Raw genomic sequence first — 21341 nt, 5'->3', positions numbered from 1 at the left:
ACGAGAGTGAAAATAATTATTCATAGATTTCTCTTTCTGTGTACTCAGTGGCACTGCCAATGTCCCCGGGGTGTTAACTGGAGTGGAAATGCGAATGTATGTGCAATTCCCGCTGCTAAGTGACCAGGCCCCTCCAACATAAACACTCCCACATATATATTTATTTACAAGTGTAAATAATAAATGCTTGCATCAGCCATTCCACTCAACTCCAAGGTCCTGTCAGCATTGAAAGTGCATTAACTCTTGCCATAGTTTTGTCACACGCTCCATTTCAGCTTAATGTTGACATCTAAATAATGTCTTTAAGATTCGGGTAATATAAATAAATACACACTTGAAAGGAATTCGAGAGGAAGGCAGACGGCTACCACTTTTGCTAATCTCTTTGCTTTTGAAATTTATGGCTTCATTATGAGGACGACAAAGACAAGCGTTGCCAGGACATTGCCACTCGTCTGTCAGTCACTCTTTCAGTCAGGCGGTCTGTCGGGGTTTTTGTTGTTAATGTTATGGCTGTCATTTGGCAGCTTGTAATTACGTTCGCCACAAGTTGTTGCCAAAAGTTGTAATCTAGATTTCATAGTCAAAAGGCGACGAGCAACAACATAAAATTCAATTGAACTGTTGAGTCAGCAAAAGTCAAATGAAAAGGAAAGTGCGGGGGAGTTCAGCTTTAAATTGCCGTTAAAGTCATGGCTATAGTATCTGCCTTTGGATAGACATAAAGTGTGTGACATTTTGCGCAAGTAGCCAACAAATAAGCTGAAGAAAATAAATTGCAAAATCATTTTTATTTGCTGTTAAATTCATTCAGCCAGTTTGATTTTTAATCGAAAAGCGCTTCACATAATTAGCTTGGCGTATTTAAAGTGATTTGAAGATATATATGCTAGTTAATTGTGGACGCTTATAAATTTCGCGTTTGATTTCTATTTGTGAAAAAACTTATATAATTGGAAACTGTTTAAGTTAATTTAAAATTTACAAATTGATAATGAATTAATTTAAGCGAATATTGATAGATATTTCGGTGCCTATAATATCAAGGGATAAAAATAATGCATATAATGTTTAATCAAACCCATTTTGTAATGGTTTTAATTGGATGGGCAACTGATTAGCTTACTTTAGTTTCGAGCTAAAAGTTGAAGAGAACTAAAAAACATTTTCAATTGTATTCTGCACATTTCAAGTTGTGTAGATATGTTTATTTGGTAACTTAGACTATCAAGTTCACTCGATTTGGTAAATTATAGTAATTTATAAAAGTAAACACATAGTAAATGTTTTATAAAACAGTTTTGAAAATGTTATTGTTTAGTTATTTTGATGTTAAGATTTTGTACCAAGACGAACTTAAAAACTTTAAGTAGCTACCAACTGTTTGCGTTATTGAGTAAACAGATATTAGGATTGTGCGTGTAATTTTTTTTAGTTTATTTTTTCGGAACTCTCTTTTAAGAACTCTCATGTTATTTTGTTGTTTTCTTGTTAGAGAGCTTTCGTTTTTGAAACGGATTTTTAAAGTCTTTTTGGCTTCTTTAGGAACTCCTTTATTTATTTTATTGCTGTTTTCTTATATTTATAAAAAAAAACTGGGCTATGCTTTATTTTAAGTTCATATTTTCTATTGCTAACATGTAATGCAATGCAATAAATACAAAATTGTCAACCACTTTCAATATTTTAAAGCGAATCGTTGAATTTCAAGATTCCGCCGCAAAAGCGACAATTTCATTTTACTCGATTGCCCTTTGCGGCTATCATACGTGACGTATGCGACATGTGACAACAGAATTATGCAAATTTCAGTGTCACCTTCAATTGCACACCGACCGCACGCACACCACAAAACACACATGGCCGGAGAGACATAGCCAAGTGACAGGGAAAAGGGCAGAAAAAATGTTGATTATTTCGCTTGGCAGAAGTGTCGATAAAACGCTGAGTGATGCAGGCGCTGCGAAATGACGAAAATCAATATACAAATAAACGGTGGCGCGAACAAGGGGGCATACATCAAAGTGGCTTTAATGCAAGAACAGTCTATTTAAATTGTCAACAACAGAGTCGGCGAGGCGTAGTGTGAAATTATGGTCGAGAGGCGGCTAAAGGGTCCTTTAAAGTGTCTGTTCTGCTGCGTGTGTAATTGAGACGTGTGTTGTTGCTATTGTTTGCTCGTTTCCTAAGCCAAATTTATTTCAACGCACTTGCAAGTAAAACCGCAAAAGCAGAGAAAACTTCTGGGTGCGGGAGAGCCTTCACGCTGCGTGCAAGTTTGCAAGTGAAAACTTTGCTGTCAGGGATACTTTATGTGCAAATTTTTGGTTTGCAAGATACACAGTGCCCACAGAGACACATCCTCACACTCGCCCGCACATACACTCTGCTACATGGTCAGCAATTTTGCTTGTTGCCGTTGTCAGCTGACAAGTCATTTGCATGCACACGAAGCAGTCGAACAAACACTCCTGCCATCGCACACAAAAAACAAAACCGACCAGCAACACACACAAAAAATGCCTTCAACTTGAGGCAACAACTCGAACTGCCACTACAACAAATTGGCCACTCCCTGTTAGCATATAAATCACATTGTAAAAGACAAATTGAAAGATGTTGCTGCGGGCTGCTGTCGTTGCCCCAATCCCATGCAATTAACATCCGCACACAGAATGCATTCAAAGGTCTATGCCAAATACTCAGCCCATCAGACGATCGCTCCCCAAAAGCACACATAGACACTGGAAAAAAATTTTAAATTCGAATTCAGTGAGAATTATATTATTTACGTAATAAATATTATTTACTTTAAAATTATACATGACATACATGACAAAAATACAAATACCTAAACCTTAAACAATATGTAACAATGAATAAGGTCTGACGATTAAATTATTTAAAATGTGGGTATACCTTTATTTAAAATATTATATTTTAACAAAAACGAAACAATTTCTTTGCATGGTTGTCAATGGCCATTCTGGACAATTTTGTTTAAATAATTTGTCCATAGCTTCAGCCATAAAAATATAAATATTTTAAGTATCTAAAAATATTTTTTCTTAAGTCTAAATAAAGAGAACATTTAATTATTTTGTTCACAGTGAGTACCAACCAAATGGATGAGTTGACAAAAATATATAAAACATTTAACACAACACTCACAATAAAATGAAATATTCCGTGCTCGAATTTCGGTGTTAACTAGGACTTTTTTTTAAAACAACAAATTACTAAATTCAGTACAATTTAGGATTATTTTTTTTTTATATAAGATCAATTGATTTTAATTCGAACTATCTTAAGATAGTTATTATAATAATAAAGTGATGTTTATTATTTAAGAAAATAAAAACCTTGTTTGAGAAATATTATTCTATTTATAGAGTAACGTAAAAAGTAAAAACAAAAGCATGTTTATATTTATAGGCTTAAATCAATTAATCAAAGTATGCTAGCATCTAAGCCTTATACCTTGTTTATATTGCGACATCAAAATGTGATAAATGTTTCATTTTAATTTTGTATTAACAAAGGTAAAATATTCATTCTAAATAGAATTGGGATTGACTATATTATGACGGCAACGCCTTGTTCCAGAGCATTATATGCGTTTTCCTTATAAAATCTAAATGAACATAGTGCCGTAAACAATCTCCATCTAGTTTCCCCACCCGTAAAATGATTCTGAAACCGCCTGTGAACCCGGCAAGTGATGGACTACCCGACTAGACACTCAGCTGGCTCCCAGTAAGGGCAACAATTAAATGTCAAGTCTTCTGATTAATCCTAATGCCAGGTCAGAAAGGGTGGGGGTGCGGGAGCAGGACTGCCAGATGACCACAGTGTTGTCAAGCCGACGTTGTCTTCGTGGAAATTCAATTTTCCAAGGCAATTACGGGTCACAGTGGCTTGTGCCTACGAGATACAAAAGCTGTTGTATCACTGAATGCATATTGAACGAATCATGGTTAATGGCTATGCTCCACAATCTGAATCGGGGAAAAACTCTCACGATTTGCATGCATAAACAAGGATCATCGATGTAGGGTGGCTAACTCCTAAGCATTGTTTACTGTACCCAGCAGCAGTGCTGGAGACAATAATGCCATTGACTGGCTTACTTTTCCCTCCATTTTCCCTCCATCCACGACCCAATTTGAGTGCCGAGGACAATGGCAAAACATTTAAATGCGAATAAAGTAAAGTTGTCCTCCAGCTGGAGATAAGCTCAATCTTTATTGTTTATTAGAAATGATTATTATTAATATTCACACAATGAGAATTTAAGGTTCCAAGTGGTCTTCCATACTAATTTTCCATTTATCTGGGACTTAATGAGCTTTCACAGGTGTTCCTTCCTTGGGAGGATTAACAGATTCTCACCTCTGCACTCCAGGGTTCCCTATTAAAGTACAAAATCTGGCGGCACTGGCGCTCCTGCTAAACTCAATAAGAAAATATGTCAAGTTGTTGCCGGGACAACGCTTAAGCTGTCACGTAACCCACTCCTCTCCCTTTTCCATATTTTCCGCACCCTCAGAATGACCGCAGGCAGGCTGGGAAAGTTGGCTGCCAACTTCAGACTCTTTTTACCCGCGTTTTAAGGTGTGCGCTAAGTGCATTTTAATTTGTCTTTCATAAAGATGGTCAGCATCTCCTCGCTCACCATTTTGCTCTTCATTGTACCGGGCATATTTTCCGCAGAGCTTTTCCCAACTATTAGTGCTCGCCATCGTCACTGTCAGTGCAGCAAATTACAACAAATTAAATTTTCCGACCTGCTCTTTGCCCTCGACAGATACGCGGCAGGTGATTATGCATATTTTAAATGGTCAGCGTCCATCATCTGGCCTCTCTTTCCCCCCGCCAGCATAGCATGCTGTCTCTCTCCATTCGTGTCAAAGCCTTTTTAATGGCCAATGAGCCGGCGTGAAAACGGTTGAGCAAAGGCAGGCGGACGTTTGATTTTGAACAGATGAAACGCGGCAAATAAATACATACTCTATTTGCTTTGCCCCTCGATTTGTTATTGAATCTGCCGGCGCTGAAATTTTGATTACACTTTTTTTTCGCAATATCTGTTTGCGATTCTGACAGTTGCCCATAATTGATTAATCATCAGCGGCGGACTGGACGCACGCTCGCGAAAACATGAACTATTTTTCTTCATCTAGTTGAATATTTTGGCAAGCATTAGGGGAACGGCTGCGAAGAGCAAGGAAGTGCCAAATAAACGAAGCGAAAGATAAAAGCGAAAAATGGGAAATGCATAATTATGAATAAGTTATTGCCCATTAGCTCGCAGGGAAACTGAGGAAAAACTGAAGAGCAGAGGAACTAAAAACGGAAGCGAAATACAGTACCAAACTCTGTGACTGGCGTTTAACTCAATTAGACGGTTGGTATTAAAAAGTTCACCAACTAGCGGGGATTTTTTTTAGACAAATAGACAATTAAAGTTTATTTATTCTGGATTTCTTTTTGTATATCTTTAACACACATTATGGCTTTTTTTTGCTTGGAAAATTTTTCTTTCTGCTTATGTGTGCATTAAATTAAAGTATTTTAACTATTAACATATGTGACACAGTCAGTAAATAAGACAAAACAATATTTTTTAGATTTTGTACTATATTTTAAAATATTTAGATTAAAAATACATGAGCTTAACAAATATTGTACAACTTTATAGTCACAGTATGTTTAATAAGAAAAATTTATTAATCTTCCAAACTATGTTACTGCTTAAAATATGATATTCTTTAAGAACGAATAAACTTAATGGTACCAAATGATACATAATGATACCAAAAATTAACAAATTTAATCGTTATTATGACTTTTTTGCCTAATATTTACAAACTAAAAAAAATATTTAACCCCTATCCCGAAATTATACCAAATAAAAGACTAAATAACGATTGCTGTCATTCCTTTTTTAAAAGAAACCAATAAGTTAAACAAAACACTTTTAGCATTCTTCGACTTACTAATATTTTAGATGGAAAAACCGAGTGAAAATACCTGGCACTGAAGCCGTCAAGGATACTTGGTCGAAAGCGCCTATCAGTTGGCCGCCGAGCCTATCCCAACAACTGATAAGGCGGCTAAGAGAGCGGGAGAGTTGCGAACGGCGCGCTCTTCGCCAGAGCGGAACTCTACACTTGGCTAAGAGAGCGCCATAACGGGGCTTCGTGCTGGCCAGGAACCAACGAGGCTGCCTTCGGGCGCTGCCGCTGCCCTGGCTATGACGTAGCCGCTGCTGCCGCTACCGCCGCTGCCTGTGACTCTGCCGGCGGCGACTGCGGCAGCGGCAGCGGACGCTTGCTGCTGATAAACAGTTTTCGTTTATCATCAGTTTGTCGATGGCACAGCGCGCAACTGGACGTACTCTCGCATCCTGCCAATGGCATCGGCAACGGCACTGGCATCAGTTTTAGCCCAATTCGTGTGTGTTCGTGTGTGCGCGGCTGCGGGTGTGTGCGTGTTGGCCAACTTTAAACGCTCTTATCAGCGCGCGTGTGAAGCATGAGCTCGGTGCAAACAAATTTTGGCGGCATTTTCAATTAATGGCAATGCCAGCAAAATCCATCGAATATTTGAAGAAATAAACCATGTAGGAAAATTGAAAAAAAAGCATTAAAAGGAGCAACACAATAAAAAAAGTAAGTGTTTTGAGCCAAGTTCTATCACGAAAATAAAAATTACACACAAGTGGCAAGAATACATTATGGAAAGTGAGATTTCTACAAACAACACTATATAGAAAATAAAATTTTTAAGTGCAAGGCTTTACAAAATTGTGTGGGATTTTTTAAAACCTTAAACCAAATAGTTTTGAAGACAAACTATGAAATTAATTTAGAATTCAAATTGGTAGCTCATTTTCTTTTCATAATAATTAGATTGTAATGAAATAATTATTCTCATATATATATATATGTAACGGTATGGCAATAAAATTGTGAAAACCGAAATATTGAAATGAAGTGAATGAACTATAAAATTAAAACGAATATATTTTGCAATATAATTGTTAGCTTATTTAACGCTTATTTATCAGCATAGTTATTACTCGCTTAATTAGATGAAAAGTTAATTTAAAGGTAATGAAATTTATTTGAATAGAAAATAGCAAGGCAGATATGCCAAAACACCAAACTGATTGTGGGAAATTATTTTAGCAAAAATATCTAAGCTAATTATTTCCATGCAGAGAGTAGCAAATAGTTGGTGGTTACTTTAATGAGTGATTAAAAGTTTACAAAAAGTTACGGGTTGACTAATCAGATTTTAATTGAAAACCGATTTTAGTTTTAATTAAAGTGAAAAAACCAAAAATATTATTTTATAGCTTTAATTATAGATAGTAAGTATTGATAAGTTTGTTACACTTTTTGACGAGTATAATTACTAATAGGCAAATAGCATTAAAACTGAATTATTTAAAACATTAAAAAGTTTATTAGAAATTTAACCAGGAAAATACTAGTTGTACTGAGTTATTCAAACAAAAAAGAAAACAAAAGGTAGTTTTTCGATTCAAATTGCAATATATGTCTGCGTTTATTTTAGTGAAAATTGGAGAGAACTTTGGGAAGTATAAGCCAAACATTTTAGTTTGTTATCAAATAGTTTTTGGTAAATGCAACATGCACAACGTATCAGTTGAATTTAGCTAAATAATTAAGGCCAATTTAAAAGCAAATTTGACAGTTAAGAATTGTGTTGTTTGCGATGGAAACTGGCTAAACATATGGTTTGGTAAATAATGTTTGCTTACTTAAAGAGCCCCAAATGGCTTTGCTGAATTTTACGATTCCGATGGCCTTTATTATGTATTGCTAATTTTATCTGACTGCGGATTTATATCATTTTCGACGGAAAATTTCCATGCATATTTCATTGGCAGTCGCGGCGGCATAGCTCATTCCATTATCCTCTTGGTTCACATAACTGCACAAGCCGACAGGAGAAATAACGAAAAATGCGCTGCGACTTGAAAAGTCAAAAATTATGTAAATGCAAAACATTTTGTGTTGCTCTATGCATGTAAACAATTTTTTGCACCATTATGCGCCATCAAGTATGCAAAGATATGTTGTTCCAGAGCAGCCAGCCTCTGCTGTTTCTGTTAGCCAGGTTCTGGATGGGAGGGAGGGTCGGTAGAGGTCTAAGGGGGCTGGCTGCTGACTGGTAGTCACTCACCTGAGTCGCAGGCTGCGGGCGGCTCTTGGCATGCCATCCAGCGTGTAGAACATCAGAATGTTTAGATTTATGTGAGCCAGTGACAGCTGCAGGCGAAGATCCAGATTGTCGGGTGGGCACACAGGGGGGGAGGCTTAAGGATGTGGCCCCTTATCCTGCTCCCTGCTAATCCTTCAAACTGTGCAAAACACTTTTGGCAGTTCTCGTTCCCGTTCTCGTTCTCGTGCTCGGCCCCGTTCCTTTGGCGCAAAGTTGAAAGTTTTCTGTGATGTAATCGCATTTGCTCCGGCTGTCTCTTTAATTAAATTTAAGAGACTGACAAAAAAAATAAGCAAAGCCGCCTGCCTACGGAGCGTGCAATATTTAACTTTCGAGTTTTGCATTCAATTCACGCACCAAAACTTGGCCAACACACACTCGCCCACACATACACACACTCGCCCACACACACACACATACACACACGAGATCCGGAACTCAGTTCCTTGAATCCGTTTTACTGTGAGTTGTGCAAATCCCCGGCATGCTTTCAGTAGACAAAATATGCGCCTTTGGCGCTAAGTTTTTTGGGCGACATTTGTTACTTTTATTTACGCACACGCAACAAACACTGAACAAAATTATTGATTTTGTATTGACACCTTAACTTTGGCAAAAACACAATCAGTCCATTATTTCTAGAACTATAATCTTAATCTTTTATTACTTTTTAATCACTTAATTACAATATGGCCTTTTAAAGTTAAAAAGTAAGTGTATTTATCCAAAAAGACAATCATTTTGTATGAAATAAATTAAAATAATTGATAAGAAACCCATATTGTTGCATAGAAACATGAACAGAATATTATTTAATAAAACCTAGACACCATTGTGTTAACAAAATAGAGTGCAATTTTGTTATTTTTGTTATATAAACAAGCTCTGAGCTATTTTTTTCCTGTGTAGCCGGTCTTCCTATGGCAAATAAGATTAACGTTTCCACTGAAACCGTGGCTCAAAGTAGTGAGCCCCATAAAAAGCGTGTATCGGGCGGGACCTTTACCCATGTTGTAGCCCAAATATAAACCACAGTCAACGAGGCGCACACATCCCCGAGGTGTTTCATTCATCATCAAGTGGCAAAGTGGCACGTTCCGCTCTCCAGCTCCACTTTATACCCATCCCCTGTCCCGACTCCCTTTATGTGCAACTTTTCCTATATTATATGCGAACAATGTTTGAAACTTTGACTGGCTTTCGGGTCGCAAATCTAATGCACAGGCCCTTGGGCCCGGCTCCTCGCACTGTGCATAATTTAGGGTTTAAAATTTTTTATTGCCAGCATTTGGGCGTCGGTTGCGGCAATGAGCCGAGTTTTATGAGTCAGTCGGTGAGCTGCATTAATCCCCTGCAGCCATCAAATGAGCTCAGCGTCCGACGTGCTGCGGCATAAATTAAACAATTGCCAGCCATGTGTTTGACCAGTGGCGAATTACGCATACGCCGCGTTGGTCGCTCCAAAGAATCCAGAGCACTTCCAACTTACTCGCTGGGCAGAGTTGTAACGCCTGCTTAGCCTAAGACTGGCTCCATCCAGCCTTAGAATTGTTTATTATTAAATTCAGCACTGACCCGGAAACTTTTAAGCAGCTTAAATACTAATTAATTTCAAAAACAACAACATTTTTGGAAGTTTTGCAAATAGAAATGGAACTGTCAACGTTGGCGGGGTAGATTGTGTACCTAAAAATGTACAAGATATATATTTGCGCTGCTACATCCGACTCCATTAACATTTAATTTTCGCCGGCGCTCCATTTTAATGTGGGAGCCACTTCAACTTTGAGTCGGCTACGGCGAAATAAATTACAATCAAATGGCTGCGCCAGCCAGCGAAATGTGCGGCCGCAGCAGTAAAGTTTAATATTTCTGCCTTTAAAAGGGCAGAAATTATTAAAAAATTGTGCAATAAAGGGGGAAGGACAGGAAGGACCTGGAGGGACCTGAAGGACCGCCATGGAGTGACGGGTAAAGCGAGACGAAGAGTAGACATTAACCTGATGCGAAACCGGCAGCAGCCGAAAAATGTTTAGTCGTAAACATATTAAAAGCTACTTTGCATAAACTTGGCCCGTCAAGGATTCGCCTTCTTATTTTCGAGACCCTGCTCCGCGAAGGGGACACATTGCCATTTGCGATTTATTGAAAAGGGAAAAGCAAACGACAGCAAACGGCAAAAACCCATAAAATCCCCGAAAAGGGGAAATCGGAGGAAAAGCGAGGAAAAAGCGAACAAAAGCAGAGCTCTAAGAACTCTGACGACCGCTCGACGACCTGACGACGACTCGTCAGTGGAAAAGGTGAACGCAAGGGGCGGGGTCACCGCCGCCGCCATTCACTCTTTATTAGCCAGGCCGGCTGACTGGTGAAAGGCTTCATTAAAAACACATTTCCTGCACAAATGTTTTCGCCAAAGTCCAAGTCCTAGATCTGAAAGATGCACCACTGCCGATATAAAAAAAAAGGCTAGGGCGAATACAAATCGGAAAACTGCTAATATATTTTGCATTTGAAAGGCAGCTGTCAGTGTGGCAAGAGCAAAGCAAACCAAGCTGGCACTAGAATGCGAATTTGTATTCAAACCGACTATAAGTGGAGAAAACAATATTAAATTCCAGCGAATATCGATTGAACAAATATTTTCTTAGTCTCATTCTGAAGGAAGAAAATTTGAATTCTGGCTGCTTAGGAATTGAACTTCTGTTTAGTCAGCTTATTGAAAAATAAAGGTAATCTTTTTGCACAGACTTCATTTTCTGAAATTTACCATATTATCATTTTAATATAAAAGAATTTACCCAGACAAAAGACTTATACCAAATAAGAAAAACATGAGTCTCCGTGTTCCGAGAGCACCACATAAAATTAGTCTGCAGCTTTGGTATGCACTCAACAAAGTCCGAAAATAACCAATATCACTGTGCCATAAAAGCAAGCTCTCCACATTTTAACCAAGCCCGAGTCCCGCATTTTAAAATTGACTTTAATGAGGGCCCGCATATATACATGGTTATGTACACTAGGAGCTTAGTTTATCAGAGCGGCAGCGGCGACTTATTTATATTTTGCCGCGGCGTTCGCGTGTCAGCTGGTGTCAAAGCGCGGCTAAGCAAAATATTTACAATGCAGCGGAGCGCGATAAAACGGACGAAATGGAACGGACGCAGCGCCCCGAACTATGGATGTAAAGATAATGCCGGCGGGGCAGAGATCTGTCTGTGAGAACATAATCAAGTTTCAATTTGAAAACAACTCCGAGGAGTGTCTGGAATTTTAAGCGTAGCCCGTACCAATCCGAATTGGCCTAGGACCCGCGTGAGTGTGTGACAAAAACAAAAAGGCGAAATAGAAATGGTAATGGAAAAACGAAAACCAAAAAACAAAAAACCGAAAACCAAAATAAATGGAACAGGAATGAGAGCGAGAGCAGCAGCAAAGCCAGCGAAATGTACACAAAAAGCTGCATTTGACAGGGGGCAGTAGCCGGGTGCCAGGACATATAGGACATATAGGACACACAGGACATACAGGGCGACATGGTGGAGCGCACGGAGCCCATGCTCACATCAAAGTACAGGCTACACGCATCGATGGTCCTCAGCTATTCCTACACTATGTATGGCCAGTAAGCACACCGAAAAAAATATATCTCATTAAAATATATTATTATACCATAGGTGCTCATGGGCGGGAAATTAACTGTTACATTTATGTTTAAGCAAAAATTTATTTTTAATGTAATTAAGTAATGGTTAAAAACTTGTACTCTCAAAGAAAAATAAACTGTTTGTGATTTTAGTTCATTTAGCCTATTTAGTTTCTCTAAGATATAAATTAATTATTAACTAAAATAATATTAGAAAATAATATTTCTCAATAGTATTTAAGACCTTTTATTAATTGGTCAAAAAATTTCGAAAAATAATTTAGAAAAATAATTTCTTTAATAAATGCATAGACCTATTTAAATTATAATAATGATTATTTTATCATTTGTTTCCCGTTTACCGTTTAATTAGGTGAAATTAAATGAATAATTTATTTTTCTCCGTGCAATGGCCAGTTCATTATGCCACTGGAACAGTTTAATGTCGCTTAAAGGGGCGCTGCTGCCGCAAAAGAGCGCGAAACAAAACCGCAAAATAGAGTGGACAGTGGACAGTGGACAGGGGGCGGTGAGCGGTGGGGGGCAGGGGCGAAGGCCCGAGGCGGTCGCTAGGGACAATGTCCGCTCTGAATTGTGACTAGTGCTGCGCGAGTGTGTGCCAGTGTTTGCATTATAAGCAATTTTCCATTTTTCGTACCATTTTGCGCTCAACGCTTTGTTACACGCTGACAGGCGGCGACTATGAAAGCGAAACGTAATGAAAATGGCAACAAACAAAATAATTGAAATTTGGTTTAGCGCAGAGCATCCACAGCAGCACCGAAACCATGGCGAAAAGAATAAAAAAGTTGGCCAAATGAGAACGAATGCCAGAACAAAAGGAGCGGCAGCAGACGGAGATGGCCAAAAGCGAGAGCCGGCTAAGACGGGTCTTTAAAACCCGCAAAACGAAAAGAACGAAGCAGGAAAGACCTCAAGCAATAAGCCAAGGCGGGTTTCCCTCGGCCGGCTGGATGATGGCTAAGAGGGGAGGGGGGATAATGGGGGAAAAGCGAGCAATGAGCAGGATGACAATGTCCTCGTATTGTGTGCAGATTTGTCAGTTGATTTTGTTTTTCCTTTTTATTCGGTTTTTTATATATATTTTTTTTTTTCGTGCCCGTTGCTGGAGAAACTTCTTCGGCCGTTGCAAATTAAATTTTCCAATTCGCAACGCCCATTCTTTGCCTTATTTTCCTCGCCTTCTGGCATTGACTGCGACTTTGGGCGTATTCAATTTTCTAATTTCGTATAAATTTCCTGGGAAAAGTGAAATCATCTTAACCGCAAACAGCAAGACCTGAGCTTTGTCGAAATTAGAAACGAGAAACCACAATCAAGAGTCTTAGTTAACTTCAGATTCGCACATAGCACACTCGTAGAGAGTAATATGCTCTCCAGGAGGTAGCATAAGTCCCCGAGGGTCTCAGACAAAAATTTGTTCAATTTCTTTGAGTTGAAGGCAAATATCATACAAATATTTTAACCAGGGCAAAATATTTATCTCGCTTTTAATGCGACTGAGTCCCTTTAAGGACGTTATCATCTTCAGGCTCACACACTGGCACACAAATGCAAAATGACAAAATAAATTCACTTCGCTTCGTGCCCAATTTTCCGGCCAGCAACAAAATGGGAGCATGCCAAAGTGAAAGCTCTGCAAAACGAGATTCCAAAACGGATCTGCTGCGATTTGAACTTGCCCAACGTCTCAGATCTCCTCCGCTTTTCCTCCGCTTTTCGTCCGCTTTTCCAACGCTTTTCCAACGCTTTTCCACCGCCTTCCCGTCCATACCACATCCACCTGCTCGCCAACAGATTTGCATTTGTATTTTGTGCTGGCGCTTGGGCTTCTGCGTATTTCCCATGCATAATTTAAAGCGTTGCCCACTTTTCGGGGCGGCCTTTAAAGAATACCCCCCGTTGACGTTCGTCCACGTGCCACATCTTCGACTGCGGCAAAGCGCAGCTAAAGCCAGAGCAATTAGTCGGGTATATATATAATTGATTCGACTAATTGCCGCCGTAACAGGTGCACGACCAGGGTCATTACAAATCCGAGTCTAATTGTTGCCAAAGGTAATTACTTGTATCAATGCAGACATCTCATGTCGCAGCTTGTCGGGCTAATTCGAATTGGGTTGGGCAATTGGGTGGCACCACCCGCCCCGTACTTTTTCGATTAATTCTTCATCTTTGTGCCCAGTGGCACTGCATCAAACATGCATGAAGTGATGTTCGCCGTTATTTGGCACAAGTCTCAAGCCCTAGCTGTTGACCTTGAGCTGGGTTTGCCAGTGGCACGCCTACTGAAAGGCGCCGCCTCAAAGCCACCGCCCAGCATCACCATCATCATCATCATCATCACCATACAACGAATTTCTTGGCTTGCCATCAAACGCAGACTTTTTAATGGAAACGTGTTTGTTTTACCAAATGTAAAATGGCCAAAAAGAGAAAAAACTCGTAAATTGCAATCCGCACAGAGTGGGCCAGAGGGAGAGGCAATGCCTTATGTCTGCATGTAGCATATGTCAAAATTTAATGGCCACCACACATTCACACACATCCACAAGCTCGCACAAAGAAAGAGTAAGAGTGGAGCCGTAAAATTAACAAAACTAGAAGCAAAAATTACACCAACAGCATCCATTCTTCCCTCAGTATGGCTGTTGGCACAGGGTTTGACGCCCCTCATTCACAGACTAGAATACTATATACACATAAATATGCAGAACTTTCTCGTCGATGTTTTATGGTCAACAAAACTTTTCGCTTTTTTATAGCCTACCACCAGAAATTATGGCTGATAAATAGAGCACGAAAATGGATCGACCAACGAAATACCCGTCTAAATGGGTGTGCAAATATTTTATTATGGGAGCTTAACAGGGTGGAATTACATTTATTAGATAAAACAAAAAAATATTCTTTATTTACCTAATATAAGATACAAAATTCGTTAGAATTTAATATGGATTTTTGGTAATAAAGTTTTTGTAAACTTTTTTAGTGGTTAAGAATTAGTATGTAGTGATGTACATATCATGTTAAAATATTATCCCTTTGAAGCATAACTTGCTATTCAGAGTGACAGTATATCCAATGTTTTTCAATACTAAAAATATTATAAAAAAAATGGTTAATTTGTCTTAACTGTAAGTAAATGTTTTACATGGCTTAATATATCATTTCATATAATCTTTTAGTGTAGCGTTAGCTTAATAGCTAAAAGGTCTTTATACGGGCTTAAATTTGTTTGCTTCATAATCTTTGCCCTACCTCTCTGCCTTTACTACCTTAAGATTAAGGCTTTTACTTCTTGTTGGCAAATCAAAATTTATGACTCCAAACTTGCGATCATGTAAAGTTCTGTGTGACTTCAAAGTGAGCGCCTTTGTCAACTGCAATGCCAAAAGTTTTGGTTTAATTGCGCTGCCAGGCAGCCAGAGACATTTGAGTTAATTATGCCTCGATTCGGCTGCGAGTAAACAAAGTAATTAAAAAGCAAACATGTTGTTGATGATACCCGCAATCCGCCAGAGCCACCAGATGGCAGTTGTCGGGATGCGCAGCGCCTTTTGCCTAACTTATTTATGTTGGCAGACGGCCGGGGCACGCATTAATGTTAATTATTGAGGCAAGTGACAATTTGAGTGATTTCAGTTGGACAACAAAGCAAACGAGCAGCAGGCAGTGAGCAGCGAGCAGCAAAAACAATCAGTGGCACAAACACAGGCTGCCGAGGAATGCCAGCAAATCATTTTGACCAACACTTTTCGGCTTTGGTCAGGGCTTGGGGGAAGTGTCCTGTCATTTGTTATCTGTTCACTTTGACATATAGCTACAACCAAAAGCATTTTCCCCACAGTCCACGGTAGGGATTCGCGCTATTTCTATACTCTTTCGAAAGGCTTTGTCACATTTGCCGTTTTCTGTATCTAAAATAAAATATAAAAATTTAGTTATTAATAATGCCTTTTACTCTACAAAAGAAGAATTTTAACTAGGTTTTATATTCTATGCAAAGAAAATAAGGTTTATTAAAACATACAAAATATTCTCCTTAGCTTAAAATTATTTAAATAACAAATAATACATTTACTAGCGAGCACTTAAGACTTTAAAGAAGCTTTTTAGGATTGATCTGCGTTTTAACAAATATGTGCAAGAATAACTGTTGAGTGCCATCCAATTTTATGTTATATGCATTAGGGAAAATTTTCTTCTGAAAGAGCATTTGCATTCCTGGAAGCCTGCCTTATTTCGCAATTTTTTTTGTACACTCTTTTATTGTATTGCGACAACGTGGCCGCAGCGTTTTCACGCGCAGACACATTGCCAATTACGCCCCCACTCAGTCCACATATTCCTCACCTCCTGCACACACGCACTGCCATGTGAAGGATTGATGGAGGGCAAGGGAAACGCGAGAAAAGTGGGAAAAGCGAGAATGAATCGTGAGAAATGTCAACACTGTCACATGGCAAAGTGGAAATGGTAATTGCGTGTTAATTGCTTTACGCGTTCCAAGTGCTTTCACCATTCACACAGGCCTTTCACTTTTTGCGCCGCAACTAACCCTTCGTTTCACATACAGGTCGCCAGTAGCCAGGCAACGCAACTAAGCATGGGCGAGTTTCATCCGTTTGCAGTTGCATCCAGCTTGGATGCCTGCAATCGTAACACGTTGCGTATGAGCAATGTGAGCGCCCATCGAAATCAATTGATTTTCTAGTCATATCGAGCAAAAGAGTGAGGCAAACAGACACGAAACCGGTGCTTTACCATTCAATCAATGCGGGGAATGAATATGAGTTGCGCTATGCACGTTACTCATGCGACGTGTGAGCACAGAACTTTCGCAAGTGTTTGCCATTTCATCTGAATACGTCGTTAGGACATCCAATAATTTAATCAGGAAATTCGAGGAAAGTTTCGCAAGCACTAAGCAATCTCAAAGTATGGACTGCATACCATATGTGCGTATAACTGTTGGAAAATTACCAACAATTTAATGCGCAGCTGGGCGTTTTAATATAAATATTTAAATCTAAAGCTTAAAGTTTAGCTCAAAATGTTTGATATTTTTACAACGTTACAATAATTTGTAGTACTTATACTAAATCAAAGCCGAGTACTCAAAATATATTTATATCTTCGTATACAGTTGGCTGTACCTATCAAAATGAAATGTCGAATGACATAAGCTTCCATTAAAATGCTACTCCTGAACAATTCCATCTTTTATTGCTCCCTTTCATTGTTATTACCTCAAAGAAGCAACTCAATTTCTTCGACATGAACAATACAAAAATCATTCGCCCATAAATTCATTATGTACGATTGTGATTAGCCAGAAGCCCTTTGGCTATTGACCTGGCCGCTTACCTAAGCCTCCATTTGCCCTTTGCGCGACATACCTGAGGATATCATTCGACGCCACATGTTGACATGTGTTGAACCAGTGCTCCCCCAAGAACGTTATGACTGTCAACATGTTTATTATTCACCTGTGCATGAAGACAGAGGCCAAGTTATTAAAACTTTGCCACATTACCGGAGACTAAGATGGCGATGGAGGCGCCACTGAGGACAAACAATTGGCAAACACATTTCGGGAGCAACAAAAAATGTAATAAAAGTTCACAAAATGCGACGTGTTTGCTTAAGTATTTTCCAGTCGGCGGATGGGGAGCATCTACCCTCCCCCTGCTCTGGCCGTGCCCATTGTGATAAATGCGACAAAGACATGTGTAAAATATGCTTCATGTGCGTTATTATTGCGTTTATGGTCCTTGGAGAGTTGGCAGCCCCCGGAAAAGCACACCTGATTGTCCTGTGACAAACGCATTCCAAGATGTCGCTGCTGACTTGTCGAAATGTTCGCCAAGTGTTTGAATGTTTTTCTTTGCAAAGATATTTCACGAGTGACAGGAATTCGCTTTTTAATTATAAGTGCTTCCACTTCCACTCCATAAGCATTTCCACTTGACTGGGGTCCCCACATGGATCACTGCGGTCCCCAGGGCGAGAAGTGAGCATTCGAGAGGGCTGGCAAAGGGCTGTCATCTATCCCCACGGTCGCATTATCCATAACTGGGAGCAAACATCATTGGGCAGAGCTCACAGATCGCATAATCAAAGGAAGCAGCCGAAAAAGTAAAAATAAAAAATACGGGGAAATAAACAAAACAGATTCCCCAGAGAAGAACCTACAAAAAATGGAAGAGGAACATTTTACAACTCGAATTGTTTACGCAAAATACGCGCACTCGTAATGCACACAAACTCACAGATTTGTAAATATCTCTTTTATATAGAAGCACATAAGCCAAAGAAGACATAAAGCATGTTGGCCTGGCATAAACGCAGAAGTTAAACCAAAATAAGGAGACACACACGCACCGACAGAGAGATGAAAAGGACGAGGAGCCAAACATTTTAATAATAGCAGAAAAGGCTGAATGCCCAAAAAAAAACTCAGCCACGCCCCAACGGCCTCCTAACTTTTCAATGGGAAAGGCTTGTTTATGATGGAAGCCCCAAGTCAATCCGCACCCCATACAATTCCCATCCCCCATTCGAATCCCTTTCCCTTGAAACCCTTTTTCTGTGTGTGATTCAAATGGTTTGTAGTCCGCCTTTTGAGAGATTTCCCGAATCGGCAAGAGCTTTGGGCCAGCTGCAATTAAACTGGGAGTGCTGTAAAATTCCCACGGCCCAACTACATGCCTGCTGTTAAGCCTTTAATGCGGCAACAAGCCAAAGTTATAAACCCTTTTTACAAAAAAAAGTGGCAGGAGTTTTTCAGCCTTTAAAAGCTAAATGTTAAACAAAATTAACCAATAGTTTGAGATCAAGTCTTAACTTTTGAAGTGCAAACACATTTTTTTTAAATTGGATTGAAGTGAATATGGTGATTAATGACTGAAAAATCGTGTAAAATAGCTTGGCATGCCATTGGCATGCAGAATGGCCAAAATTTTAACTTGTTATATTCCAATTATAAAAATTTATCATAACTAGCATTAACTATAAATATTTATTAGCACTTTTTATGATTTCAAACATTGATAACTGGGGTACTATATAACAGACCTAGGGCTTTTGACAATAAATATGAATAGAGCAAGGGACCCTCTTGTTTTAATAAAATAAATTCAATCGTAGACTGCCAATTTATTTTGTATTTAATTTAAGGACAGAACACCTGAAGGACTGATTTTTCATATGCACATTTTCCGCTCCCCTTTAGGGCATAATCAATTAAGCAAAGTGCTCTCGACTGCGCGGGGAAAAGCCAGTTTGTGGAGTAATGCGAATAAATGCGGCAGGAATTTAGCAAAAGGCATACGCGGCGTATACGCAACGAAAGAGCCACTCTTCTCTTTTTTTCCTTGCTTGCTTCATATTTTATTTGAATTCTGCTCGCATTTTTTGTTCACAGCACTTAAGGCAGCAGTTTCATAAAATAAACCATTAAAACGAAACAAACTGAAGTGGGCAGCAGGCCCCCATTAATTGCATTTTAATTAATTTCTGTTCCCCAGCACTCCCTTGTATGCAGCATATGTAATTACTGCTGCTGGAGCGTTAATTGCTCCGACCAGGTAACAAGCAGCTGCTCTTAATGCACCTCGCCTGCACTTAGCTTAAGTACATCTGTACACACACGAAATGTGTGCCAGACCATAAGTAGATCCATTTGGTGCCAAGTTAAAGCCAACTTTTGACATTTGCCATTTAGCTCGCCACTGTCCATAGACAATGAAGCCTATTTGCTTTGGTCCTGCACTTGCACTTGCACTTGGACTTGAATGGCCTGTCAAGGTCCCGGCATTTGGCATTCATTACCTGCCAGTCCATGGTCTTCCCCTCCCCCCCTCGCATAATAATGCGATTAAAACTGTCGAGTCAAGTGCTCGAGCAACAGTTGCAGCTGAACTCGCTGCCCAGAAAAAACAATAATCAGGTGAATCAGGGGCCGAGCCAGAACCAAAAGTAAATCCATAAAACCATGGCCATAGGAAGCCTCTGCAGAACTAAACCAGTGCCGCAAAGCTTTCCAAAACTCAGACTTCTACTACGCGCTCCAGCAGTCCAGTCCATGGCTCTTAGCCACGTCGAGCAAATAAACAAACAATTAAAAATAAAAGCGTCAGAATAGAATCCACTGAGGGTGGGAAACACTCATAACGAAACTGGGATATACTAGAAAAGTTATTAAAGCTTAAAAATTTGAAATTCTTTGGATCAGAATAAGTTTATTTTGTATAATTTAATATAATTTTAATTTAATTGGCTTTTAAGTGTCCAAACGAAGTCTGTATTTTGTGTTACGATTTATACATTTATGGCTAAAGAAAAGCAAAAACGAAACAAATATTGAATTAATATATTTGAAAATTTAAAACAATATTTTTGTTCTACTAATTATAATATTTGTCCTTTAAATATACTTTATTAAAGTTTTCCCTACCTGAAACGTTAAACACCTATATTAGCTAATGCAGGGAACAGAAATGTGTAAATACCCAACGTAAAAGTGATGTGTCTTCTCTGTTTTACTTTCGTTTGGTGAGTGTTGTTCTCCTAGTTTTTTCCTCTAGCCTGCCAGGTAAACAGAGAAGTGGCAGCAACCCATACGCAAACAGGTGAATGTGTTGAGCCAGCGACTTAAAGTGCGTAAATGAGTAAAACACACACAGTCGCAGGCGGTGGGGAAATGGGAAGGTGAACGGCGGGAACAACAACATAGTGTGGCGCTTATTATGCGTATACTTAACATTTATTTCAGCCAGACAGACTGCCTTTGCGAGTGTTTTTAGTGTGTGTGCTTGTGTGCTTGTGTGTGTGTGTGGGACGCACACAGAGACAAAGTCACTGAGGCAGGAGCACAGATACGCGCACATACGCATTTAGGGGCAGAGCATAAATCTCATCGTGCATTCATCAATGTCAAGCCGCAAGTTTGCTTTTCATTTGTTATGGCTTTGCTGCTTGTTGGTATGTGTGTGAACACAGCACAGCTGTATGCGTGCGTATCTGTGTGTTGCTTGTATTGTTTAGCACATAAAATGCCAGAGCCTGCATTGAAATTTTTACGAGAGTGGTTCAATGGGTCTTGGAAAGAAAATAAAATAGCAATAGAAAATATTAAGATAATCTCAAGTTGTTAACTGAAGGAAAGTGATTGCCAAATGAAAATAAATAATAACACAATTTAATCCAATCTTCTTTCAAATGGCAGCACTTCAAGTAATTGCTTTGAGGCACTTAAGCCCAGTTTATTGGCTCTATAGATTTGGCAAAAAGATTGACTTAAGCACTTTGCTGCCTCTAATCAAGCACACCTCGCTCAGGGATTTGCGGCTGAGGACGCTCATTGTTTCGCCATCGTCATCGTCCTGGCCAATCGCATTTGGGCCAA

At 39.3% G+C, this 21341-nt stretch overlaps 1 protein-coding gene across 2 annotated transcripts in view; it reads left to right on the top strand.

Moving 5' to 3' along the window:
* Positions 1-6386: 6386 nt before the first annotated feature.
* LOC108141599 (5-hydroxytryptamine receptor 2A) overlaps positions 6387-21341 on the top strand; it is a 63537-nt gene continuing 48582 nt past the window's right edge. For both annotated transcript variants that reach the window (XM_041707324.1, XM_041707325.1), the window contains exon 1: positions 6387-6677. The gene's annotated coding sequence lies outside the window, so the exon portion shown is untranslated. The remainder of the gene's footprint in view (positions 6678-21341) is intronic.

The sequence above is a fragment of the Drosophila elegans genome, unplaced genomic scaffold (assembly GCF_018152505.1).
Source record: "Drosophila elegans isolate 14027-0461.03 unplaced genomic scaffold, ASM1815250v1 contig_133, whole genome shotgun sequence".
NCBI classification, from domain to species: Eukaryota; Metazoa; Arthropoda; class Insecta; order Diptera; family Drosophilidae; genus Drosophila; species Drosophila elegans.
This window is presented reverse-complemented; position numbering and strand designations above follow the sequence as displayed.